The sequence below is a fragment of the Balaenoptera acutorostrata genome, chromosome 19 (assembly GCF_949987535.1).
Source record: "Balaenoptera acutorostrata chromosome 19, mBalAcu1.1, whole genome shotgun sequence".
NCBI lineage: Eukaryota > Metazoa > Chordata > Mammalia > Artiodactyla > Balaenopteridae > Balaenoptera > Balaenoptera acutorostrata.
This window is the reverse complement of record NC_080082.1, coordinates 14740778-14749051: the sequence shown is the minus strand read 5'-3', so window position 1 is coordinate 14749051 and position 8274 is coordinate 14740778. Positions and strand designations below refer to the sequence as shown.

The 8274-nt window shown below is 42.0% G+C and overlaps 1 pseudogene; it reads right to left on the bottom strand.

The window, feature by feature from the left end:
• Positions 1-207: 207 nt before the first annotated feature.
• Positions 208-8274, bottom strand: part of LOC114235985 (protein enabled homolog) — a 32984-nt pseudogene continuing 24917 nt past the window's right edge.

Here is an 8274-nt window from a genome sequence, read left to right as displayed (position 1 = left end):
GCTTATATCAGAACATTAACCTACTGAGAGTTAAAAGTAAAATAAACCTTAACCAATACCTAGTTATTTATTAAAACAACTGTTAAACCCAACACAGGCATGCATTTAAGGAAAGATTTTAAAAAGTAAAAGGAACTCAGCAATCACAAACCCTGCTCCTTTATAAAAAAACATTACCAAAAAAAAAAAAAAAAAAAAAAAAAAAAAACATTACCTCTGGCACTTCTGGTATTAGAGGCACTGCCTGCCCAGTGACATCTGTTTAACGGTCATGGTATCCTGAGTGTGGAAAGGTAGCATAGTCATTTATTCTCTAAATAAGGACCTGTATAACTGATCACACGAGAGTATTACTGTCTCTTTTAATCAGTGAAATTGACCTTCCCGTGAAGAGGCAGGAATAATATGAGAAGACCCTATGGAGATTTAATTGATTAATTAATCCAAAAAAATAAACAATAACTGTACTTTAAAGAAAAACATAGCTTTTTTTTTTTTAACGTGTATACTGCAGTTTTATTTCAGTTGCACAAACGAAGTTCGCGTGTAGGAAATATAAATGAAACAGTACAGTAAAAACAGCAGAGAACCAAAAACTCTAAAAAGGAAGTACACCTAAAGCACAAGAATTAGTGTTTAGTGTTTCATCTTCAGTTTTGTTTGACACTTAATGCTTGCAAATTTTCAAACAAACTTTGAGATCATAATGACTATTCTGAAGAGATTTCAGCACCAGCACTAAGATTTGTACATTCAGTTGGTTTGCAATTGACTAGTTAGCTATTTAAATAGTGTATAGTACAGACTTCTCACAGGTCAGATCACCTTCCTGTAATTAGAAAGGATCCCCTAAACTGCACTCAGCTTAAGACATCCAATGTACAAGGGCATGAAAATCATCATAATAATGTGGCTCCAAGTAACAGTTTTGATAAGGAAAATAACCTAAGCCTCTGTTTCCAATTTTAATTATTGAAATCTCTAACAATGACAAAACTGTCACAGGACAGTAAATGTATACAGTAATTCAATAAAACTTCTTGGAAAGAACACATTTAGCAACCTGAGATAATGCAGAATGACAGGAAATAAAACGTGATTCAACACTGGTTCTTTCTGTTGTTTTTACACAGACATCATGTTACTATTAGACCAAGGCACAAAACGTTTAGTGCATAAACCAGTTTCTGAGCTTCCCTGGTGGCGCAGTGGTTGAGAGTCTGCCTGCCAATGCAGGGGACACGGGTTCGAGCCCTGGTCTGGGAAGATCCCACATGCCGTGGAGCAACTGGGCCCGTGAGCCACAACTACTGAGCCTGCGCGTCTGGAGCCTGTGCGCCGCAACAGGAGAGGCCGCAATAGTGAGAGGCCCGCGCACCGCGATGAAGAGTGGCCCCCACTCGCCGCAACTAGAGAAAGCCCTTGCACAGAAACGAAGACCCAACACAGCCAAAAGTAATAAATAAATTAAATAAATAAATAAATAAATAAATAAATAAATAAATAAATAAAAAAGTTTCTTTTTTAAGATCTAGCATTTTTATCGTAGTTTGGACCACTTGTACCCAATACTCTATCCTACTATAGACTGTTTAACTTAATCAACAAAATTCAAAGTGATTTCTGACTAGATTTATGGGGGACATAAACATTTATATCATCGGGACTTCCTTGGTGGTCCAGTGGTAAAGAATGCACCTTACAATACAGGGGACGCGGGTTCAATCCCTGGTTTGGGAACTAAGATCCCACATGCCGTAGGGCAACTAAGCCCACGCGCCACAACTACTGAGCTCACGCGCCTCAACTAGGGCCTGTGTGCCACAAACTACAGAGCCCACGCACCCTGGAACCTCCGCGCTACAACTAGAGAGAAGCCTGCGCGCCACAATGAAAGATCCTGCATGCTGCAACTAAGACCTGATGCAGCCAAAAATAAAAATAAATCTTTAATTAAAAAAAAAAATTCAAAGTGTTTGCATAACCAAAAGTACAATAATAAAGATGAAAATGCCTCCTATTTCTTTTAGAAAGTAGTACTTCATAAGCTTGCTGCATCTTTAATGTCTTTACTATTGGATGACAATGAATAGTTGGTAGAAAAAAAGAACTGTATACTTGAATTATGATAGCTCATCCGTCACAAATTAATCTAAAAATGAAGTTTCTACAAAAACAGGAACTGTCTTAACAAGGAAAAAAAATTCCTCCATTCAAACCTCTTTGAAGTGGTAATGGCTGCAAACCTGCAGCATTTAGAAAACTATGCTATCAACAAGCTCTGTCTTATGAATTTAGATTAAGAAATCTAGAAAGCAGATGAAAGTGGATTATTCAAAATTTTAGTACAACTACTGATAACCAAAGATTTCAAAGCAAATATGGCACATAACTCAAGCATAAATCAAGATGGAGAGCCTGGAGAATTTTTGATTTCCTAAATTTTCAAAAAATTCTATCTTTGCAACATACAGGATTTCTCCCCTATTTTAATCTTAGAAGTTTCAAAGAAAAGGGAGTGCATAACATACACACATGTGAGTGCCCACACAAACACGCACGCACACATGCACACGGTGGTAAGTAGAGTATCTAGTTCCTTCTTCCCACCACCTAAGTCTATTAAAAGAAAATTATGCAGGACCCCTCGTTTTCCCTTTATCTAATGATTTCTGTGACATTAATTGCTGCCATCATTGTTACTTTTTTAGTATTTCAACATAACAAAAATTCAAAAGCAGCTTTGTAGTCAGGAACGTGTACCTGAACACCTGTATAACTGCAGGGCCCCTAGGTAATAATAACTGCCAAATTCAGGGATCGAACTTTTGAGTTCCACAGTAAGATATAATTCATGTGAAGCTCAGAATCATGTTTCAGACCACTGAACTTACTGAAGTTAAAATACAAATAGCCAAAGACATGATGTAAAAGATTAAGTACTTGGTTCTGTTAAGATATTTATCAAAGTCACAAAATATTCCTCATTATTATTCATGCAGATAATTGAGAAAAAAAGATAGTACAGAAGTTAACTTTAAATAAAAAATTATTCCTTCCCTTCCTCCCACTCCCCTATACTCTACAAAATGTTTTCCCTGGGACTAAGCCTTGAAAAGGCCACTATATATTAGTTTGACATGCATTACTGTCTGCAATTTAAAAAGCTAATTTTGTGGAGATTGTAATTACATTACAAAAATGTCTGCAGGCATTAATCTAAAAAAGGTCAAAAACCTACAGTAAATCTACAATATATTGTTTTACATTTGACCACTGGTTTGTGTTATGTAGGAGTCAATAGATTTGGTAAAGCACTGTAACAATTCAGGAAGGCATCTAAATCTTTAAATTCTGGATGAATTTTATGTTTGAATCTACAAAATTGCATGAAGGCTAACTTGAGAGACTTCCTATCATTCTAAAATTCCTCACTCTGGACAAATCATTTCTAGGACTCTTTCTTATAAATATCACCCTTTGAAAGCAAATACAATTCCTTTTGTCCCACACTTTATGATCTTAACTACATAGGGCTGATCTCAATTATTCATGGAATATTAAATATGATAGGAAGACAAACCTGAGAGAAGCGTTTACAATACAATAGCCTAACTTGCTAAATTCTTCATCAGCATTCTCTGAAAAAAACTTCTCAAGCCTTTCTCCTCTTTATTTTAGCAATGGATTGTGGAAAATGTGCGGTTTTCTCTTGACATGAAAATATTTCATTGCAGTCATCTTGCCTGATGGGTTTAGTATTTTCTGCATAACTGATACAAGAACTCCTATGCGACTCTCTTCCATCCTGTTGTAAAGGTCAGAAAAAAGCAACAAACTGGGAGGGAAATGGCTTATCACCAGAGTAGTAATGTCTGAAGGCTTTCAAAGTATGTTGGTTTTTCCCTCCTGACTGTTTATTTCCATTTTCTTCTTACAGCTCACAAAATGTAGGGGTTTTGTTGTTATTAACAGTTGTTGTTTGTAGGGTTGTTTTTTTTTTTTTTCCCTCCAGATTGAAGTCCTATCTCTCCTTAGTTTGTTTCTCCGTGCGGTGTTTGACTTGCTCGGTTCCTGCCTGATTGCATCAATGAGCTCTTCTTTCAGCTAATTCTTTTCTCAGTTCATCTAGAATGTTCTGCTTTAGCCTGTCACAGTCCAGTCCCTCTGTCTGGACTCCGCTGGCACTGGGCTCTGACGAGGGCACAGATTTTGGTCTGGAAATAACAGGTGACTTGCTGCCATTCATTGTATTTGTTCTTTCCCAAGGTTTTCTTGTTGGTTCAGGTGTACTTGTTGAAGAGGCCTTAGAAGTTACAGGCTCTGAATTTTCATTTTTGTCCTGTTTTTGTTCTGTTTGTATTGATCCCTTTTCAGCAATTCTTCTCCTCCTGGCCAGCAGGGCACTCACTTCTTCCATTAAACCACTACCCCTAAAGGAAGGGGTCCATTTCCACGACCCGTATCTGTTTTAGATGACGCTGAATTCACACCAGTGGTATTCCCTCCACTTGGGAAGGAGGCATCCTCCATCCGCAACACTTTCCTAAGTTTTGCTCCAGCAATTGCAGCTGCAAGTCCAGTTAAAGGGCGATTGTCTTCAGACGTGGATCCCGAAAAAAATCCAGATGCAGGGAGGGGAGGAGCAGGTGGTGGAGAAGGAGGGGGTATTTGATTAAGAAGAGGTGGTGGAGGAGGTGGAGGCGGGGGCCCTGAGGACGGAAGTGGAGGGGGTGGAGGGGATCCTGGGGGAGGAGGGAGTGCGGCTGATGCCTGGGCAGGGCTGATGCCTGGGCAGGACCTGGTGGGAGTGGAGGAGGGGGTGGAGGTGCAGGTGGCCCCAAGACAATGCCCTGTTGGGCTGGAGTCTCGGCTGGCTGAGAGGCGGCCTGCAAGGCTGGCTCAGAAGCAGGAGTCTCCACAGAGGCAGGGGCAGCAGCAGCTGATATCCTTTGCTCTCGCTCCCATTCCAGCTGCTCCCTTTCTGGCTGCTCTGGATGCTCTCGTTCTTGCCTTTCCTGGTCCAGTCTCTCCAGCCTCTCCCGCTCTCGTCTCTCCCACTCCAGGTGACCCTGCTGTTCCCTTTCTTGTCTCTCTCTCTCCAGCTGTTCCTGTTCCAGTCGCTCCCTCTCCAGCCTTTCCCTTTCTAACCTCTCTCTCTCCAATCTCTCCCTTTCCATTCTTTCTCTCTCTAGCCTGTCCCACTCCAGCTCCTTTTGTTGTTGCTGTTCTCGTAGTTGCCTTCTTTGAATTTCCAATTCTTCTTGTGATGGGCCATTCTGAACTTGGGCAGGTAGCTGCGAATTTTGTCTAGGCGACGTTGGCCGTTTCCTGTCAATTCAACACTTCTAAGGCATGCATCATGGCACTTGCGAAGACACTGGCATCTTCTTTGCTGCCAAAGTTGAGGCCATACACCTGTCTAGCGTCCCACCATTGGTGGAAGGTCTGTGTTGCTTGATTGTACTTCAGCCCTTTAGGAACGGCACAATTTATCACGACCTGATGGTCCTGAATCTTCCTGCCCACCGCTGTGAAGGTGTTGTTCCATGTATGACGATACATATGAACTGTGCTGAACCCAGCTGAACCACCAGCTGGTACCCACTTTTTATTGGCATCATTGTAAACCATCACAGCAGCTCTTGCCTGACAGATACACTTAAAATAGTAAGTGAACAGAGTATCACGCCATTCCGTTCTGGTTTGCAGAGTCGCTGCTGAAAAATCAGCTGATAACCTTATTGGAGTTCCCTTGTATGTTATTTGTTGCTTTTCCCTTGATGCTTTTAATATTTTCTCTTTAATTGTTGTCATCTTGATCACAGCGCAGCATGGTGTATTCCTCCGTGGGTTTATCCTGTATGGAACCCTCCGTGCTTCATTCTTTCTTCTGCTCCACAGCAGTGACTTCCCATACTCTGTCTTCCAGCTCACTGATCCGTTCTGCTTCATTTACTCTACTATTGATTCCTTCTAGTGTGTTTTTCATTTCAGTTATTGTATTGTTCAACTGTTTGGTTGTTCTTTATATTTTCTAACTCTTTGTTAAAAAACCCTTGTAACTTATCGATCTGTGCATCCATTTTTCTCCCAAGCTCTTGGATCACCTTTACAATCATTACTCTGAACTCTTTCTCAGGTAGATTGCTTACGTCCACATCACTTAGTTCTTCTGCGGTTTTATCTTGGTCCTTCATCTGAAACACATTCCTCTGCCACCTCATTTTGGGTTAATTACCTTTCTCGACTTTGGAGAAGTAGCCCTCTGTAGGAGACGTCCTGTGTGTCCCAGCAGTGCACTCCTCTCTCGTCACCCAAGGGCCAGGGGCCCCAGGGTAGTGTCCGGCCTGCGTTTGAGACTACAGGCTGCTGGGTCGTAGTTTTCTTCCTTCTGGTTTCTGCCCCCCGTGGGTGAGGCTGGTCTAGAAGCTTGGGTAGGCTTCCTGGTGGGAAGGGCAGATGCCTGCCCACTGGTGGGTGGAGCTGGGTCCTGGCCCTCTGGTGGGCAGGGCTAGGGGCGTGTCTAGAGGCGGCTGTGGGATCAGGAAGTCTCTAGGCAGCCAGTCTGCTAATGGGTGGGGCTGTGTTCCCACCCGGTTAGTAGTTTGGCCTGAGGCATCTGGCACTGAAGCCTACAGGCTGTTGGGTGGGGCCGGGTCTTGGTGCTCGAGGAGAGTTCATGCAGATGAACAATCCCCTTCTGCCACCAGCTTTTATGACCCCAGCATGAGCCACAGCCACCCCCACCTGCCCAGGAGACCCTCCAAGACCAGCAGGTAGGTCTCGCCCAGGCTCCTATGAGGTTACTGCTTTTGCCCTTGGTCCCGGTGCACGTGAGATTTTGTGCGATACCTTCAGGAGTTAAGTCTCTGTGTCCCCCAGTCCTGTGGAGCTCTGCATTAAGTTAAGCCCCAGTGGCCTTCAAATCCAGATGCTCTGGGGGGGCTCCTCTTCCCAACACCAGACCCCCAAGCTTGGAAGCCTGATGTGGGCCTCAGAACTCTCACTCCTGTGGGAGAGCCTCTGCAGTGTAATTATTCTCCAGTGTGTGGGTCACCCATGGGCAGGGGTGGGGGGATGGGGGGGATTTGATTATATTGCGAGTACGCCCCTCCTACCGTCTCATTGTGGTCTCTTCTTTATGCCTTTAGATGTAGAAGATATTTTTCGGTAGGTTCCAGTCTTTTTTTTAATCAATGGTTGTTCAGCAGTCAGTTGTGATATTGGTGTGTTCATGAGAAGGAGGTAAGCTCAGGGTCCTTCCACTCTGCCATCCTGAAAGCCTCCAACATAGCTTTTAATGGATTAACAATTTTGGTTGGGGTAACCTTGGAGAATAAAACATTGGAGTGATTAAAATTTAGACCAGGTAGTCAAAATGCTTTATCACTATTGATCCAAAATATTGATAAGTGGAATAAGTTACCCTAGGAGTAGCAGCACAATTGTAGAGTTCATACTGACGATAAGGTTTATGACCTTGATGCTGGATCAGTACATCCCAATAGTATAACTGCTATTAACGGTCTGTTCAGTGATTAGTAAAGTCCTGTTTGATCTGAGTTCAGACTGGAGTAATCCTAGTTGGTTTCTATTCTGTATTTCTCTCAGTATGAAAGAACAAGAGAAATAAGGCCTACTTTACAAAATGTCTTCAAACTAATTGATGATATAATCTCAATTCATTTATACATACCCCACTATAGAACAGGGTTTATTAGGGTGGTAGAGCCCGGTAATTGTGTAAAACTAAAACCTTTATCCGCAGAGGTTCAAGTCCTTTTCCTACGGAAATATTTATAATCTGCATTCTTTCACTAATTATACTAGCTGTAACATTCCTCACATTAATGGAACGGAAATTCCTAGGCTATATACAAATCCAGAAAGGGCCACACATCGTCAGCCCTTATGGATTATTACAACCCATTGCTGATACAGTCAGATTATTTATTAAAGAAACACTGTGACCATCAATCTCATCAATTTCTGTATTTATTATCGCACCAAGTCTAGCCTCAAGCCTGGCTCTCACAAGATGAATTCCGCTCCCCCTACCCTTTCCACTAGTTAATATAAACCTAGGTGTACTATTTATACTAGCTATATCAAGCCTAGCCATTTTTTCCATCCTCTGATCTGGATGCGCTTTGGATTAAAAATACACAGTCATCGGAGGTCTCCGTGCAGTAGCACAGACAATCTCATATGATGTAACAGTAGCAATTATTCTCTTATCAGTTCTAGTGATAAATGATCATTTACACTTTC